At 47.7% G+C, this 19,666-nt stretch overlaps 1 pseudogene across 1 annotated transcript; it reads right to left on the bottom strand.

The window, feature by feature from the left end:
* Nucleotides 1-515: 515 nt before the first annotated feature.
* On the bottom strand, nt 516-16,110 carry LOC101701051 (ankyrin repeat domain-containing protein 34B-like; annotated as a pseudogene). Its single transcript, XR_015443218.1, has 5 exons — nt 8,255-16,110; nt 6,628-7,803; nt 5,095-5,259; nt 4,416-4,531; nt 516-4,172 (listed from the first exon to the last, which is right to left on the bottom strand). The product of XR_015443218.1 is annotated as an ankyrin repeat domain-containing protein 34B-like (transcript).
* Nucleotides 16,111-19,666: the final 3,556 nt, after the last annotated feature.

Raw genomic sequence — 19,666 nt, 5'->3', positions numbered from 1 at the left:
GACCCTCGGGTGAGGAGATCGCAGCCACAGTCACCGGCCCTTTCTTCCATAACTCCAGGATCCCGTCCTGGGGCTGTTTTCCTTTGCGTGGGCAGAAGGCCAGGTAGTTGCCAGGCTGGCCCTGTCTCCTCATCTGGCTTCCCTATTGGTGACAGAGTCACAGCACCTAGTGCCCAACGCACAGTTGGCTGTGAGGCTGTGAAGGCGGGTGTGGAGGGAGGGGGCAGCATCTGCAATCAGCCAAGAGGTCGGTTGTGCTCAGAGAGGCTGTGGAGTGGGGGAGTCACCCGTGTGTTTTCCTTCCAGGCCACACTGCTGCTAGGGTCGTGATGTGTAGAGCAGGGTTCCTTTAAGCTGTCTGTCACATTTCCTTTCCCAGCTCTGTATTCGCGAACATTCGCGGGGAAGCTGTGTGTATTTGGCAGGGTCAGCTGCTTGGATGCCCTTGCTAACCATCTCCTGCCCAGACCTCTTCACAGCAGCACAGTCTTCCAAGAGCCTTGCTGTGTGGGGTGGAGAAGGACCAGAGCCTTTCCTGGAGAAAGCAGGGATGCACGGGGGAGCATTTCCAACTGTCACTTCTAGGCCCACCTCTGAGCCTGAATCCTGGGACCAGAGAGGAGACAGCAGTTTCGGTCACATTGCTAGAAGTGAGGCATCAGGGGCCCGAGCAGAGGTACAAAGGTGGGGTAGGGGAAATGGAGGACTCCTTGAGAAAATTTCTCTTCACTTTCTGTTCCATTACTCAGTCCTTACCAGGTATTGGGAGTGCAGGTTCCCTTGTCTCCCCCAACGATGAGCTGCTTCTCTGTATCTTGGGCAGTCAGCACACAGCAAGCTCTCCATGTGTCTGCACTGGGTTGTGTACAGAGCAAAGTACAATGAAACTGCACGTTCCTCTTACACCACAACTGGCCACTGTAATCCCATCGGTATGCGCTTGTCTTCAGGTCAGCTGCTGCTCTGTGCATCAGGCTTGCATCTGCCTGAAGGTCCCTTGCCTGCCAGCTAGAGGGTCTCAGGTCTATCAGGCTTTGCTTCGCTTGGCTGTTTTATTTCCTATCATGTATCAGAACTTCATTTCCTTTTTTGATTTTGTTTATAAAGTTTTCTATTATTTTTCATTAGTACTTGTTTGCAGTACATAAGGCATATATTCATGGTGAATTGGTGCATTGAATGCACGGAATGAAAATTAGACCCTACCTGGTACATGACTGTGCAATCCATCAAATACAGATTGCTCTCAAAGTCACTTCTGTGGCGCATACAGTCCCTGTCCCCCGGCATTGCCACCGTGAGGCCCGACTCTTTCTGGATGACCCCTTCTTTATGGCCCGTGCAGTGAGTAGCGGTGCACAGTGTGAGAGCCTAGCATATTTGGCCAGGATGGGGTGAGTGTGTGCTCAGGGAGGGAGCCTGGGACAGCCAGGTGCAGGACATGAGCTGCGGGCCGTGTGTGGAGATAAGATGGTTCCTGCAGCTCTCATGGGCACAGGCTCAGGCATGGGGCTGTCTGTCGCTCCTACACCCCAGGAAGGATTCTGAGCGATAGAGCAGGACAGGTCTCACTGGGAAGGGCTTGTCCTGCTCACTGCCCAGCTCGCCTTGCTGGAAGGTAGGGAAGAATTGGGGTCTCTGCACATCGGGGCAGTGTGGGAGGGAGGTCAGGACAGAGCTCGTGGTCACCACCCAGGCGGCGCAGTCCTGGAATGATAGCCACAGTCCTGGGAGAAGGACAGAGATTTGCTGGCCTCTCAGGGAGAAGCACCCCTCTGGTAGTAGAGTCCACACCTCTCACCAGAAATACCAAACCGACCCGGTTCCCAAAGGTGGACACCCAGCACAGCAGTCGATTTCAGGGTTTATAGTTCAAAACTGCTTCGTGTAGCCCGGTGAGGTGGTGCATAGCTGTAATCCCAGTACTCTGGGAGGCTGAAGCAAGAGCATCAGAAGTTGGAGTCCAGCCTGGTAACTTGGCTACTTAGTGCGAGTCTGTGACAAAGTTAAAACCAAAATTAAATGGGCTGGTGATGATGTAGTTCAGTGAGAAGATCCTGAATCCAATCCCCAGTGCTGAAAAATAAATATTACCTGATTTGTAAAGTCCCTCAGTCAAGAGGATTCTGCAGTGTCCATGGGGCAAGAATGGACCATTCACCCCTAGGAACCTTCGGCCCCTTGGTATCCAGGATGTTCTGAGATTTTATATTTTAAAAATAAATTTTTCTCAGAATCTAGCTAACATTTGTCTATTTCATAAAGGAAGTGTGGGGCTCTGCTCTCCTGTCCCTCTGTCCTCTGATATGTGAAAACCTTATCTTGGATGGACTGCCCCGACATGACCCCTGTAAACCTATAGAGCTGCATTTCCCAGAGGATACCTGGAGCTCTGAACCCCTGGTCCTGACTGTGCTGCTACATGGAACGTGCAGATCTTACAGACGTGAGCCTGTCTCTTCCCACGCTTCTGTGACTGTGACCCAGAATCCCCACTGGCAGGATTCTATCTTTAAAAATGACGGTTGGACATGCAAATGTTCCTTTCTGCTTAGTTATGGGCATGAAACCCTGGCAATTGTCTACAGCAGAGGTTGCTGAAACTACGGTGTCATCATAGTGGATTAACTGATGGTCAACTTGTAATGCCCAGCTGGTCTGGGTGTGGAGGATCCACCTGAGGATTGTTGTCAATAGCCATAAAAAGAGAACTGGAGGGGAAGAACTGTTGATTTTCTAGGAAAAGCTTACTGCACAGGGTTTTCCTGTTTTCAACTAGGCTGTTCTCATCGGAGGAGGAGCTCGGACCTCACTGGCATTCGGAATGGCTACTGTTTTCATCAGGAAAGCTCTGATCTTCACTGTGAGCATCACTTCCTGACTCCAATGTGGACCCTTCAGCTTGGTGGCACAAATCCTTCATCTCACCGGTGCAGGTTTTCTAGCTTCCATCACTGGCCTTTGGGCCTTCCACATGCAGATCCTCAATATGGACAAGCATGAGACATTGCCATGGGCTCTAGGCCACTGGTTGGACTTGTGGAGCACAGTGCCTCAAACTCTAATCTAAGACTTTACATGGACTTGGGTGGGACACTGCAGGGATCCAGGACCTTGGCTGGATTCTCTGGGCCCCTAGTGTGCGGTTAATCTCTTTGATTCCTTTGCATTTGACTTTTTGTCTAACTCTCATGAAATAATCCCATAAAGTATGTGTCCTGTAGTGAATGTATTCTCTTGCCAAAATCCTGTCTGCAACAGTCATTGTAGCCTCTGAATGGGCCAAGGGATGGAGCCTGCCAGGGCCATGTTCCCAGTGTGTCCATGAGATGACAAGAGATGTGGCCTGACACACACCCCACGAGCAGCGGAGACACACAGCCTGAGCCCAAAGATGCGCACAGGAGATGGGAGCACCTCAGGGGTGTGCACGGTTCCCGGTGGAATGACTGTGACTATGTCTTTCTTTTATTCTTTATTCATGTTGCAGTAGTTAAAAAATATTTCTTGTCTGACAAAAATAACTGCATAATTTGCTGAATAGGTGGATGAAAAATGTTTAGGATCTATCCAGGATTTTCCCTTCTACATAAAGCAAGAGTCATCAGTCCCTTCCAGGATTATGTGGCCAAGGAGAAATCTGATGGCACCACTGTAACAAGAGTAGAATAGGTAAATGACAGGGACATAAGATGAGTAGTAGCCAGGGACTAACCACAGGGGAGAGGGGAGGAGCCACTCACGGGTGCAGCAGTGATGGGTGCTCAATACTGAGAAGGCACTACATGCCACCCAGCCGATTGTTTTAAACAAGGCTAAAATCTTAACTTTTGTTTTAAAAAAACTATAATTGCATACATTGGGAAAATAAGAACAAAAATGTATGCCAAAAAACCCCACAAAGACAAAAACAAAAAAACAAAAATAAATGCCAAAACATGACCAACAGTAATGAGGGGAATGGCAGGGGTGGGGCAGGATCTGGTCCGAGGGGGAGCTCAGGAGCTGACACCTGCTGAGGAGCCAGCAGGAGCCCCAGCTGTGCAGCTGGTGGAGAAGGGCTTTCTGATGCTGGCTCTGGCTGTGGTTCCAGAGCTGGGGAGGGAGCTGCAGGTGGAGCTGGCAGAGGCTCTGCAGGTGGGGTTTCAGCTTGGGCTGGAGCTAGTCTGCAGCTGCAAGAGAAGGAAAAGTCACCAACTGTCCGTGTTCCTTCCTGGGACAAAACTTTGCCACTGTCTGTCAGACAGCTCTCTGCACAAAGCCTCCCTCAGGAAGTCCTCCCAGACTACACCTGCGCATGGACTGCTGAGTGTCCCCCGTGTTCCTGGGATACCCAGCACCTGGAAGCCTTGCTCTGTTCAAAGCTCTGTCCTTCCCCCACTTGCCCACAGGCCCATAACCCCTGTCTTCCTCACCCTTGGGCTCTGCCTCACGGGGCTCAGTGGCATCCAGCTGAGCCAGGAGAAGTTCAGCTGGGTGATCCTTCTGGGAGGGTAGCTCCAGCCAAGAGTCACAGACAGAAGAGGAGGACCTGGGGAAGGCAAGTCCGAGGCAGAGTGAGAGGCCTGGCCTTTCCTCACACACTACCTCCCCAGGACACTTGCGGGGCTGGACACTGGGCTTCCTGCCCAGTCTGTGCATAGTCCAGCCCCAGGCCCAGTAGGGCAGTCCTGGCCCAGGCAGCTCTGAGAGCCTGACCAAAGGCTCCATAGGAGGGAGTCCATGTTCAGTGATGTGACCACCTCTGCCTTCTTCAGGGCAGCCTGACACACAGTCTCTCTGCCTGTCCCCACTCTCACTCCATGAGGACAAAGTCTGGCATCTGCTGTGTGGTTGCACCCAAGGGCACAGGGCTGCTGTTCTATAACTCTCTGAGACAGAAGGGACAGTAGGCATCTGTCCTGCCCTGCCCCTTCTCAGCCTTCAGCTCATGTAGTGATATGATCCCCAGCTCTCTGTCCCTCTCCTGGCCTCCACCTGCACTGCTGTGAATCCAGATCTAGGAAGCACAGGAGGCGTCTCATCTACTGCAATGTGAGTAATCCCCATTCTGCTGTCCAGGCTGACTGGGAGGACCCCAGATGGCGTTGAAACCTGAGAGGACAGTGGTTGCATCTGCTCTGGTTATTGGATCATGGCCAGTGCCTGGAAAATTGTCTGCACGTAGTGTCTTCATGTATATTCCTGGAGTGACGTACTCAACTACTCTTCCATTGGCGAAGCCCAACCGACCTCCAAGGCTGCTTGACAAAGTTCCAGCTGGGGGAAGAGAAGGGTGGAACACATCGTACCCTCATGTTTTATTTTTTTCACGCCATAATGTTTAAAATTGTTACTCTGGTCACAGGAGTCACTGTGTTTGTGACTAACAACAAACTCTCCATGAGGCAAATTGGCAATGATATATTGAAATCTGATCTGGCTCAAAAGTCCCAAATTCCAGTTTCTCTTAGTTCTATTACCTCATCTACTTCTAAAGAAACCTCTCCTGAAACTCCCTCTGTTTCCCACCACTATAACTCCCCCTCTTATTGCTGACGTTCCATTTACTAAAGGGGTCTTATGAAGAAATTAGAAGGCTCGACGTTAGATGTAAGAAATAGTGGGAAATGAGAAATAGAGAGAACGTTAAGACAGGTAAATACATTAAGGGGGCAAGTTATTCGATATTTCTCACAGTGCTGAAAATATTTCCTGCTCATGAACTATGAACCCGAATGACACTTAGGTAAGATAAATAGAGGTATAGGAAAGTAGAGAGCTAATAGCAAACCATATTAACCATTGTGCAGTTTCTCAAGGGCTAGCTGGTGACCACAAGTTTGACATTTAATTAATTAAATCTTGCTTGTACCCCCGCTGATACAGAGATTTTGATTAAGTTACCTTTTCTGCTTAGGTGTGGGTAAATAAGGGGACAATTGTAATTTTTAAAATATAGTCATGATGTTCAATGAAATGAATCAGCTTAGAAAAAATATACCCTGTTTAGTAAAAATAACCTTTACCTCACTAGATGTTGCTAAGGCAACCTAAAATGTAAACATGTTCCGCCCAATGCTCCCTAGCTAGTGCTTAGAGATATAAAAATAAATCAGACCCTGAGACTTCTCAGAGGGAACCTGCACATTGCTTGCGAAGGTTCTTTTCTCACTCGCTGGCCCGAGACCTCTCCCCTTCCTACCCTGCATCGACTGCAGCTGGCCTGCGGCATTCCATGATGTCAGAGTGGGCCTGGCCCTTTGCATCCCCCACGGACTCCTGCTCTGGGATCGCCCTGAAGCCCACAGAGTGACTGTGCAATCTTTACACTGACAAGAATAAGTTTCCCCAAGTGCAGAGCTCAGTGAGGGGGACGCACAGCTTCCCAGTGAGGATGGAAGACCATCTGTGAGAATCAGCACCACTGCGAGAATCAGCACCACTGCTACAGCTGGTCTTCCGCAGGGTCAAGACCAGGGTCAACATTTACGATAGAGACCCCATGCCATCCCACAGTCATGAATGGACTCGATTTTCTCAGCAACCCACTCTCCAGAGTTGCAAACTGAGAGAGGCGCTTGTACCTTCCGAAGACTTGGAACCATAGTGGCCGTGTCCCCCTGTGCTACTCTGGGCAGAGCTCACCTTCCCACCATCCCCTCCTGTGGGGAGGAAACGTAGCCCCTTGTGCTGTCCAGGAAATAGAGCCCGTTGCTGGGGCAGCTGCTCAGGAAGGCCTGCTCCACGGGCGTCGTCAGGGTGTACAGCGTGCCTGGCTGCACCATCCTCACTGGGCGGACCTCTGCCAGCCTCTTGACTGCCTGATTTCCAATCCGTGAGGGGACAGTGGGGAGACATGGAATTGGGGTCCCACCCATGGCTCAGCAGCAGGGTTTGAGGATTGAGCTTTCATCCAACTGAACTGTCCACAGTGGCTCGGACTGGGCGGGCCACAGGCGGGCCCAGCAGAAAGTGATCCTCATATTAAAAGTGAAATTTCAGGAGGGACACCTAAAACTACTAGCATTTTCAGGCCAGCCTCTTAGCGGAGGAGAGGATGTATGTACCTCTGTGTATAAAAAACAACAACGCACGAGTCCTGAGACCCCTCCCAGGGTAGAGATGAGTAAACAGAGGCTCATCCTAGGACTCCAGATCCATTTATGAGGTCACAGAGAATGTTCCCCAGGTTTCTGTTGAAATGGCCCACGAGGGGGTCAGGTCGAGCTTCCTTATCCATGTGAGGCTGAATGGCTGTGTTTACTGCCTCCCATAGAAGGTCCTGTAGCCCACGCTTCCTGGCATCTGACCAGGGCCACACGGACGCCTGGGCCAGGAGTTACAATGAGGCGAATGGCAGGACTGAAGTGACACAGTGTCCATGTCCCTTTTCTGATGTTCGCCCCAGCATGTTCACAGTAGCCTTGCCCCTGGCCAAGGTGGAAGCTGCTCAGAGAGGATGTGGACATTGAGGACATGGGGCCCCGATTCCTTTGGGTGCAGGACCCTGGCCCACTGTTTACCAGGCCCTGCAGGGAGACGGTGAAGGTGTTATCTGTCCCCGAGGGTCCTCTCTCTCCTCCTGTGGCCTCAGGGAAGAGCCCCCTCCTCACACACACACCCTGGGCCTGAGCTGGCACCTGTTGCTCCTGTGGCTCCCACCGTCTGTCACAGGCACGTGGCACACAGGCCCCAGTCGCAGCTCCAGCCCGATGTCCTGTGCGCAGCTCTGTTTGGACAGCGCCCAGCAGCTGGCACAAAGCATGAGGCTCTGCCTGCCCACAGTTTGTGCTGCCTCGGCCCCAGCTAACCTTGTGTTATCTGAAACACAAACAGCTCTGTCACAGGCCTCTACCCCAAGAGGACAGGACAGGACCCTGGAGGCCGTGGACCATCACTGGGCACTGCCTTCCTCCTCCTGCCAGCCTTATCATGGGTGGGACTGTGACAGGACCCCGGGCTGCTCACAGCCTCCCAGCTCCTGCTCCTGCCCGGAATGAACTTTGCTCCTGACCCCGACCTCCCACCCCGCACACTCAGACTGAGGACCTAGGATGGGAGTTTCTCCGGGTACTCACAGTGGTGCCCGGGCCTAAGTGGACCTGTCCTGGACTGGGTTGCTCTGACTGCCTGATGACCAGGCCCAGAGAGACCTGCCCTGGGCTCCCTCTCATCTCAGGGCCCGTGGCAGTTGGGTCTGGTGAGACCTGCCCTGTACCGGCCACGAGGGCTGGGCGGTTCCTGCCAAGCGGCCTGTAGGGTCTGGACTTACTCATCCAGCCTCTCACTCAGTTCCAAATGCTTTCCTTCTGCATGGTCCTGAGGCTGAGGCCTCAAGACCTGGGAAAGCAGCACAGCATGTTCCCTGCTGACTGTCCCCAGCCAAGTGACTGTTACGCAGCCGTCTCTAGACTGTGATGCCTGGTGACTCTAGGGTTCCAAGTTCTTTTAGACCTGTCACCAAGGAAGCGAGGGCATATGCTGGGGTCAATAAGCTGAACCCCCCGCCTCTGATACGAAGACCCTAGTCCCCCTTCCTCTTTTTCTTTTTTTCTTACTGTGGCATAAAAATCTACTCTTTTGTTTCATGTATATATCATTCTCGAAGTATTTTATAGTCATGGAGTTTTTTAACAATTAAATTTTTGGTACATTTTAGGTATACACGATGATCACATTTATCGTAGGGAATTCGTACCTGTACATGATATATCTTGTGATTCCTTTTTTCCCCAATCCCCTTCCCTCCCTTCAACCCTTCTTTCCCTTTTTCTTTATAAATTTTGGTTTCCATTTTTTCCTTTGATTCTCTTTTATTCTTGTCCCTTCCTTCCTTTCCCCCTTTCCTCTGTCCCCTTCCCATTTGAACACTTGTTTCCTACTTCCCAACATCTGTTATACACTTTGGACTTTATTTGCCCTTTGGTTTCTCACAGCACAGAAACAATGCAATATTTAAACATTTGTGTCAGATTTATTTCACTTAAGACTATGGTCTCAAGAGGCATCCATTTACCTAGAAAGGTCTCGTTTACCTTTTGATGGCTGTGTTGCACTCCATTGCATAAAAAAAACATCTCATGTTCTTTATCCATTCATCCATTGATGGGCATTTGGGTTGTTTCCATAATTTAGCTATTACACATTGTGCTGCTGCTCTAAACATGGTTGTGCATTTAATGCTCCAGTATAAAGCTTTTAAGTATTTTGGGAAGATATCCCCTATCCTTTTAGTAGAAGAAATCAGTGTGCTCCTTAAAAATAGCAATGAAGAACTAGAAAAGCTGTCTGTAATGGTAGCATTTGATGAATTGGAAATTTTTTGGCAACAAACATGTAGATGCCTCAGATGCAGCAGGCACAGAGGGAAGTGTGATTTTCCATCCAAAGGATTCCTTCTCTCTCAAGACGCTGTGCTCAGGGTCATCACTTTGAGATCTGTCAGATTTTAGGAGGATTTTCTTTCCTAGTTCCTTCAGTTTCATTTTAATTCCAATAGGGACCAAGGAGATGTTCCAAAAAAGGCCATAGTAATTTTTCTTAATGGATAAAAATGTTTCAAATTATAACCCCTGGGTGGTCAGGAGTGGAGGATTCATAGCAGGTTGTAACTTTCAGGTGCACATGGATAACAATTCATGCACAGATACTGAACTCAATACCGAAATACAGTATTCAGTGCTGCAGATGGTGACTGCAAGGTGCAGTGTTTGTGTGGCTGTGGAGATCATCGCCCCGGTGGTGATGCAGAACACATTCACACATCACTTGGGAACTTCTCTTGTGGCCACTGCTATCCCCTCTGTACTTCCATCCCCAGCTGACCATGTTCTTTGTGTCCCTGGTAGAGAATTTGCCTTTTCTCAAGAGGATGGAACTGTAATCATTCAGTATAAGGGGCCAAGGATTTAGCTCAGTGGTGCTGCTGCCTGCCTCAAAAGTGCAAGGTCCTGACTTTGATCCCTGGTACCAAAAAAAAAAACAAAAAAACACAGCACTCATTTGGTATAAATGTTTTTGCCAGGTCTTCTTCAGGCAGTAAAACCAGGCTGGGTTTCCCGTATGCTGCTTCTTGTCAGAGGTGGAAAGATCACAGGCCATTTTGTGGATGGGACACAGATTGTTCTGCATCCTTCTGCTGATGGCCATTTGTTCTGTTTCCAGTGTGGACTTGAAAGTGAAGCTGCTATTGGTTGATTTCTTGATAGCAGCCATTCTTTCTGGAGTGAGATGGAATTTCAGCGTTGTTTTCATTTGCATCTCTTGAATGACCAGTTGAATATTTTTTCATGCTTACTTGCTGCTTCTACTTCTTTGTCTGAGAAATGTCTGTTCATTTCAGATGCCCACTTTTGGATTGGGTCTTTAAATTTGGGAGGTCTGATGTTTTTAAGTTCTTTATATATTCTAGTTAGTAGACCTTTGTCTGAGGTACAGCTGATAAAATATTTTTCCCACATTGTGCATTGTCTCGTCACTCTATTGGTTTCTCTTGCTGTGCAGAAGCTTTTTAATAAGATGAGATCCCAGTTGTTGATTCTTTGTGCTAGCTCATGTGCAACTGAGGTTTTGTTCATGAAATCCGTTCCTATGCCAATGTCTTCAAGAGTTCTACCTAATCTCTCTTCCAGCTGGTTTAGTGTTTCTGTTTTAATATTTAGATCTTTGATCCATTTTGATTTTAGTTTAGTGCATGGTGAGAGATATAGGTCTAGTTTTAATCTTTGGCAAATTGAAACCCAATTTTTCCAGCACTGTTTATTAAAGAGGCTATCTTTCCTCCAGCAAGGGTGTAAATGCTGTTGGGGTTATGCGGGGGAAGGAATCCTTCTCCATTGTTGGTGGGAGTGTAGACTGGTGCAACCACTGTGGAAATCAGTATGGAGCTACCTCAAAAAACTAGGATTAGAGGTCCCATTGTCATGGGAAATATAAAATATGAAATATTATATCTCCCATCCTGTTAACTGTATGAGGTGCTGAGTTCTTGTTCTCTAGAAATTGATAAGTCCTGGGTATCATGGAAGATAAAGGTAGGAAGATATTTCTTGATAGGAAAGCTCCTGACAGGCAGGAGGGGTCCTGAGTGAGTAGCCCAAGGACCCCACTTTACAGAGAAGTTTTATAGGGTGAAACCCATATGGATACAATGTGGCCCACAGCCATGAACATCCAATGAGGTTCCAAGTATAGTCACTTAGGTAATGGGGAAGCAAGTCATGTACCAAGCGTGGATGGAAAGAACAAGGATTCTCCTAGGAGGCGGTGGGTCCAAAGGTCTCTGGTCATACCCAGGGTGGTCGTTGCCTGTCTATACTTCACTAGGCCCAGTTCTTTGAAGAAGTATGTGGGTCTGGTCATCTTGTCTCCATCTTGAGGCCTGCTTTTTAGATGATGTGCATCTGTGGAGTGTTTCAGGTTTGTCCTGGCCCTCTCGAGGACTTAGCCCTATCTGACTGCCTATAATATTTCTACCTAGCTCATCTATCTATAATACCATTTGACCCAGCTATTGCCCTGCTGGGTATCTTCCCAAAACAATGAAAAGAATCATACCATAGTGATATATGTGCACCCATATTCATATTGGCACAGTTTGTTGTAGCTAAAACTTGGGAACAGCCCAATTGTCCATCAACTGGAGACTGAATAAAGAAGATGTGGGTTTTTGTTTTTTATAAAATAGAGTACTACTCAGCCATAAAAAATCAAAAACTGGAGACATTTATAACTAAATGGATGCACATTGAGGCTATACTCTTAAGTGAAATAAACAGGAAACACACGTGTAATTACTGAATAGCTTCTCTGGTGTCAGAAATTGAAAATGTACATAAGGATCAAAATGTATAATAGATAATGTGAAATAGGAAGATAAGGCCAAAACAGAAGGGGAAATGGGAAAGGAATAGGGAAAGGGGAAGGAATAAATATGAGAAAAGGAAAAAATGGAAACAGTGTTTATATATAGGGATGGGTGGAGGAGTGGGAGGGCAGAGGAATGGGGAAAAATAAGAACCAAGATACATCATGTAAAGGTACAAATTCCCAATGATGAATGTCCTCAAATTGTGTACCTAAAATGTACCAATAAACGTAATGAATTTTTTAAGAAGTGAAGCTGCTGTTTCCACTCTTGTCCACCTGCTCATATGGTATAGACTTTCATTTCTTGGGGTAAACATTTAAATATGAAATTGCTTGATCTTTCTGCTGGTGTATGTTTAATTTAAAAATTGTTAAAATGTGTTTTGAAGCAGGTGTTTTAAGCTTGTGGGGTTTTTTTGGGAGTTTTTCTTGGTTTCATTTTCCTTGTTTGTATTTGGTGAGAATTGTGAAACTGTGTGGTTGAATTTTCATTGTTTTCTGATTTTATTTATTTATTTATTTGGGGGGGGGTACCGGGGATCGAACTCGGGTCCTTGCACTTGCGCAACAGGCAGCGAAACCACTGAGCTAAATCCCTGGCCCTTCTGATTTTATTTTGTATAATCAACCTGAGAACAAGCTGTTTATATTACATAAATTCAATGTTTTGTCATGGGAAAAATTTAAAAAGAAAAATATAAAAATCACCTGTAATTTCACAAACCCAAAGCTTTGGCATATTCTCATGCGTGTTAGCCTTAGTCAGTATACTTTGCATGAGATTTACCATCACATAGACATTTTTATTTTTAACTTTTTTAAATACCATGGCTGCAAATATGCTACAAACTACATCTGCTAAGGATCTGGGTATCTTAGTATGAAGAGAATTTGATCATACATTTGTTTCTTAAATTTTTTCTTTAGTTGTACTGAGGCACATTCTCACGCGGTTTTAATTTTTTTAAATTTTGAGGCAGGGTCTAAGTAATTCTCTAATTGGGCCTGGCTGGGCTGATATTCGTGATCCTCCTTCCTCAGCCTCCCAGAGTGCTGGGATTGCAGGTGTACAGTATCCTTACTTGGTAATAGACAATAATTGTGCCTATGTTTAGGGCATGGTGTGCTGTTTTGACCCTTGGCTTCATTCTACACAGATTCACTGTAGTTAATGTACCCACCAACTGACTAAACTACAATTTCTTTTACAGTGAATGAGATTCAAAATTCCATTGTTTAACAAGGTTGAAACATGCACTACTTCTTTTTTTCTTTTTTTGATATTTTAAACCTTTATTGATACCATTTTGTTTATGAACTAAAGCTATTTACATGTCCTTCCAAACCGTATCCTTAAAACCTGAAGGCCAGCACTTTTCTTGGTAAAAGCATTTAGCTCTTACAAATTTTTAAGTTCTAGATAAAAAAATTCTAGTGTAATTAATATTATTTGCTTCAAAACATAAAGTGGAAAACTCCAAATACTTTTAAAAATGAAAGCCACAAGTAACTAATTACTCTGTACACAGCAAGTTGCTTATATCAAATCACCAAGAAAAGCATCATGTCAAGAATTAGAATTTCTTCTACTTGGAGAAAGCAAAGAAATAAATCTGTATTTGACAATCATCAGATTGGTACGCTCAGCTTTTGTGTGGTTTGATTAATTCTTTAAGAACTGATAGATTGAAATGAGGATTATTGGCGTAAACATCACACTTTGAAGTCATATAGCTAACAGTCATTTTTCAGTATTTTATAATAGAAGTTGTTAGGAGTTATTTATAAGTCCTAAAATACTAGATGACTGGAATGTCACATGTAGGATGTTATCTTTATTTATCCTTATTATGTGAATTCTAATAACTACATATTGGAAATGATATTGTGTAGTACTGACCAAATATTTACTACATTTTGGGATTTGCTATTGGCTTTAGTAATTTTTGCTAACCTAAACTAATAATCAGTTTTGTTTTTTTAATGAAGCAAGCATTCAGTTTCTATTTGTGACAAATCCCAAACTTTTTTGGTTAGGGTGCTTCTTTTCTTTCTTTTTTTTGTTTCTTTTTGGAAGCCAAGAATAATTTAAGTGAAGAGGAATGCTTTTTAACATTTTTAACTTTTATGTTATCTTGTTACCGGAAACTTATAATAAGCTTCCAGATAGAATAATAGGGATTAAAAGATACAGAGGAAGAAAAATTCCAAGATAACAATATAGGTAGGTGTGTTTAAAAAACAAAACAAAGAAAACAACGAACTCAGCATGGATTATAGCAGCTTGCATTAACTAACATCATGTAGCTGACTATTCTATCTATACTTTTTGATCTTTTAAAATTTTAGATTTTACTTGCCTGCAGTTAATTTTTGTAAATAATTTGATCATTCTTTGCAGCCTAGGCTCATTGATGCTACAGCATTTATAGCTCTCAGTGTTTTATGCCTTTGGCATCATGGAAAGTTACAATCTTATTTGTTGACTTCAAATGTTTAAAAATTGACTTGAAAACATTGTTTTCTTTTTCTTTTTTTTTTGAAAACATTGTTTTCTAATAACATATTAAGCCAACCTGACATTTTTAAAACATATCTCCAACATAGTTGGCCTTTCTTTGCTGATTTTTGTTTAAATGGAAAACTTGGACCACATGAAGGTTGATAACATCGGAACTTTCCCGAAAATAGCTTTCATTTGGTTTGAGAGACGTCTCCTATCTATATATTATTTGTATGTTCACAGTGCCTAAAACCAAACACATTCTAGTCTGGTCTGCCTGATAGTGGTGGACTAATCAATCGTGTGACTTGAAGGACTGGCCTTTAAGATTCTTTCCCTAGATGTCTATCTCTCTGTTGCAGACATTTAAGTGCCTTGTAGCCCTCTCAAAAGTTTACTAATTGCTTAATTTGCTCAGTTTGCAATGACTGTCTCCTTAGCAGCATTTTCTTACTTTTGAATTCTTCTGGGAAAACGGGAACCGTTGGCACAAGCACTCTTTGACCGCAGGAGAGGAGGCTGCAAAGCCTGTTGCTGACAAAGTTGACGTCGGGAACAGGAGGGTGGGGACTCATATTTAGGGGCGGCAGGAACCCAGGCTGGGCCTGGGCCACGCTGTGCTCTATAGCGAAGGCCCCAGACCCTGGCATCTCCAGGACTGTCTGGCCCTGCCTGCCCAGCGCCGGCGGGACACTCTCCAGCGTGTCCCTGCACCCCGACGGCAGCGAGGGCGAGGGGGACAGAACCTTCTTCTTTCCTGGAAGAGCTCTGCTGTCCTCCGAGGCCCTGCGGGCCGGGCCGCAAGCTGGGAGTCGGAGCTGTAGTGGCTCGTGCCCGAGCTCCGCCTCTGCACAATGCTGCTCAGAGTGGAGGCGCAGGCCGCCTGGCTGGGGTCTGCGTCTTGGGCCCCCTGGTCTTCGGGGCTTGGTGGGTGTCCTTCGTCGCAGGGCAGCTTCCTGGGCTCGGCCTGCTCCCAGGGGCGAAGCAGCAGGGCGGCGTCCTTCACTTCGATGCTCTGGTGCCTGGTGCCCAGGCGTTTGGGGAGGCCAGGCGCTCGCCCGGAGGGCTCCTCCTCGGAGGCCTCGGGTGGCTTCGGCTTCCCCACAGACGAACGAACCTGGGTCCCAGGAGCCCTCGGAGCCGTCGGGGGGCTCCAGGGCTCCGGCGCCAAAGAGGGTCCGCTGGGCTTCCGGAGCCTGCGCCGGCCCGACGTCCACCTCGGAGGGGGAGGCGCAGGTGCGCCCGGGCGGCGTGCTCAGGTACTGCCTGGTCGTGTGCCGCCCCGACGGCGACGTGGCGGTGGTGATGATGATGACCTCCTTGCCGCGGGCCGGGCAGGCGCTCAGCAGCACCTACAGCATGTTTCTGTCGTCTGCGTGGATGGCGTGCACCAGCGCTGAGCAGCCCGCGCGGTCCTGCAGGCCCAGGTCGGCGCCGCCTTCCAGCAGCAGCCGGGCCACGGCGGGCCCCGCGCGCTCCAGGCACGCGTGCATCGGCGCCGTCAGGCCCGCCTTGTCCTGGATGTTGGGGTCGGCCTGGTTCTCCGGCAGGTACCGCACCATGCGGTCCTTGCCGGCGCCCTGGCTGTCGGGGTGCCGGCTCCTGCAGGCCACCATCAGGGGCGTCTCCCCGCGCTCCTTGCTCTCCTTGATGTAGGCGCCGCCCTCCAGCAGCAGGCGGGTGAGGCGCAGCCGGCCCTGGGGCACGGCCTTGGTCAGGGAGTTGCCCTCGCCGGCCACCTCGGCGCCTTCGTCCATCGCGGGCCTGGACTCCACCTGGGCCGGGAGGAGGTCACGGGGCAGCGGTCAGCGGCACTGCCCGGGGCTCACCCGACGCTCGCAGTTCTGAGTCGGGCACGGAGGGCACGGACTCATACCGCAGAGCAAGACTGTGGGCTGCGTCACTCTTCCCGGGCCCACGCTTCAGGCCTCTCTTCTGTCCTTGGATGGGTTTCTGCTGGTTCCTGCGCCTCTGCGGAGCCCGGGAGCCCGGCTCTGGCTGCGAGGGTGCCTCGGCCCCAGGTCCTCCTCCGGGGGCGCGCCAGCCCTCGGTCCCCTCCACCGCCCCGCTGTCACCGCGCCGCTGCTTCTCCTGCGGTGGCTGCGAGCGGCCCGGCCATTCCCGCCTGCGCCTCGGGGGCAGAGCAGACGAAGAGAGCGGGGCCCGAACCCTCCCTCCCGAGCCCGCCGCCTCGGGCGCCAGCAACACCGGCGCGGACCGCGGGGAGCACCGCAGGCAGCGCGGCCTGGGAGCCCGGGCCCTGGCCAGTCCCCGCCCCTCTCCCCGGGGTCCCCGCGGCCGCGCAGCCGCAGCCGGAGCCGCCCGACCTGGACCCGCGACCTCGAGGGCAGCCGCACCGCGCCGCTCGGACCTGGAGCCTGGGCTGCAGCCTGCGGTGCTGGGGCTCACGCACTACTTCTTAACAGGGGTCGCCGTTCAGTTGCGTAGATCACTAAAGATTTCTTCTCTGTTGTGACTGAGAGTTTGTATCCCTTGGCGAACATCCTCCTTTTCCCCATCCCTCTTGGAATTTGATCATTTTTTAAGTCAAACCATCCAAAAAAGTTATGGAGGCTCAAGCTACTTGGGGAACATTGACCTTCAGAAAGATGAGACCAACAGTCACAGAGAGCTCTGCCCGTCACACTCTCTCCCAGTGTTGTTTTTAATTTCTGGGGGTTGAATTCAGAATCTTTGATCTTAGCTACATCCTCTCAATTTTTTTTTCAGTACCAGGGATCAAACTCAGGACCTTGCACTTGCGAGGCAGGCGTGACACCGCTGAGCTACATCTCCAACCCTACAATATTCTTTTTAAGTAACTGTGGCTCAGTTACTCAGGGTATCACTTGTGGACCTCCTGCCTCAGCCTCCCAGAGGGCTGTGGTTACAGACAATTCCTCCACAACTGGCTTCTTCATAGCTTTGTTATCAACTCATTGACTGGTCAAGAAATGGAGTTGTATGCCTATAATCCCTGCACTCAGAAGACTAAGGTAGCAGGTTCACTGAGACTACCAGAGCAGCCCAAGACATACACCAGTTCAAGTCCAGCCAAATCTACAAAAGAAGATCCTATCTTTAAAACGTTAAACAGAAGAGATCCCTTCAGTGAAAGTAGACTGGTTTATACTGGTATCTGGGCCATGTGATTTAATCTGTCTGTTGTTTTTGCATTGTATGACCCTTTTCATTATTGTCACACTATAATACACATTGACATCAGGTACTCCGATGCATCTATCTTGAATTTCTTTCTGTAGATATGGGGTGGCTCTTTGTAGTATTTTGCAGTTCCATGTGAATTTTCAGGTTGCTTTTTCTATCTACTGGAAAATGTCTTTGATGATTTGATAGGACGGCATTGATTCTGCTGGTTGCTTTGGTGGCGTGGATGTAATAGCTATGTTCATTCTCCCAGTCCAGAATCGCACATGTGTTTTCTTCTTGTTTCTGTCACTCATTTCATCGGTGTTCCATAATCTGCAGGCAACAGATGAATTTCGTTAAAATTTTCCTGTGTACTCATTCTTTTTGACACTATTAAATATGGAGTTGGGTTTGTTTGTTTTTTGGGGGTTTTTTTGTATTGGAGTGATAACCTAAGTACACAGAACTGGAATTAATTTTTCTATGCAGATTTTGTATCCTGCAACTTCACTGAATTTTTCCAATATTTCTAATAGATTTTTAGTGGAGTCTTAGGTTTCTGTATACAAGGATGTGACCTCTGGAAACAGAGACAATTTTCACTACTTCCTGTATGACTTGGAAGCCTTCCATTTCCTTCTGCTGATAATTTCCAGAGCCAGGACCCCGAGTACCACATTGAATAGAAGATGCTAGGTGGGCGACCTTGCCTCATTCCCGACCTTAAAGGGGAAACTTTCAGCTTCCTCCCACTGAGCACGATGTCAGGTGTGGGCTTGTCATGCAGGATCTTACTGTGCTGAGTTCCATTCCTTCTGCACATAATGTGTGAGCAGCTTTTATCATGAAACAATGTTAAAGTTTTTCAAATGCTTTTCCCCCAATGTTTTGAGGTGTTACGATTTTTCTACTTTACTCCAAGGATGTGGTTTTTCACATTGAATGGTTTATGCTTGTCGGACCATTCTTGCACACTGAGGTCAATCCCGATATTGACTGTGGTGTTGGAGCATTCAAATGCTGCTGAATTTAGCTGATGTGTATTTTGGTGCCCATTTTTCTGTCAGTGTTCACTAGGAATATTGGCCTAGATGGTGTTTTTATTTATTTATTTTTCAATATATGTTTGTCTGTCTGTGTTATCGGGGAGATTTTGTCATCTAAAATGAGTTTGGAAGTGGTTCTTTCTCTTCTATTTTCTGGATGGTTTGAAAACACATCAGTATTTATCCTGTATTGAATATTTGATAAAACTCACCTGGGCATCTACTCTTATCCTAGAATTTGTTTTTGATTTTGCTGTTTTTGTTGTGTGATTTTGATTATTGACAAGCTGTATTCATTATTGGTCTGTTAATCTGTTTCCTCCTTTTTGACTATGGAGCAGTAAAACTAAAGTGGTCTGCACTAATCCGGAATCAGTTCACATTTCTTCCCAACCTGAAACACCCACCACAGGAAACAGCCATCTATGTCTTTCTGTATATTGAAATGAATCTAGTCTGAAGATTTCTACACTATCACTCTACCATATGTAGCCTCTGCAAGGAGCTTCTTTCAGGTATATACTCTGAATGCACAATGCCAGGGTGGCAGTCATTCAGCCTTGGCCTCTCATTTCAGGCCTCATCCCCTGACCCTCCAGCAGTGTCTATGAGCCCCTGACCTGCTCTGTAAAGACCTGTCCTGCTTACACAGCTGCGGTGGGTCCCTCTGCTGCAGCTGAAAACTGCACCTGGAGGGGATAGATTCGGTCAAGGTGGGCTCTGGAACAGGCTGACCTCATAGTACAGAGATTCCCAGAGTGGGAGAAGGGCCCCAGGCATGGCAGGAGACCAGCTTGCAGGGTGACCATCCTGACTCCCTTTTCTGTCCAGCGTTCAAAGTGCACTGCTTTACTGAAAAGTTGAATTATGCAGCAGGAGCTCTGGGCCAGTGCCTTCCTTGTCTCCTGGTTCTCTTCCAGGTACCATGGTGCCCTTCACCACCGACTGTTCCACCTCATTCCTACCTCAGGTCTCCACAGAGGGTCCCTGCAGCCTTTGCCTTCCCCTTCAAAGGCTCCAACTGTATATGGAGCCCTCAGATGCGAACTGTGGCCAAGATCTTCAACCTGTACATATTTACCTAGAAATTTCACATCAAGGGATTCATCTGAAACAG

Source organism: Heterocephalus glaber, unplaced genomic scaffold, assembly GCF_053883595.1.
Source record: "Heterocephalus glaber isolate CG9 unplaced genomic scaffold, H.glaber_assembly_v1.0 deba00001564, whole genome shotgun sequence".
NCBI lineage: Eukaryota > Metazoa > Chordata > Mammalia > Rodentia > Bathyergidae > Heterocephalus > Heterocephalus glaber.
The sequence above is the reverse complement of the archived record's forward strand: the minus strand, read 5'-3'. Positions and strand labels throughout refer to the sequence as shown.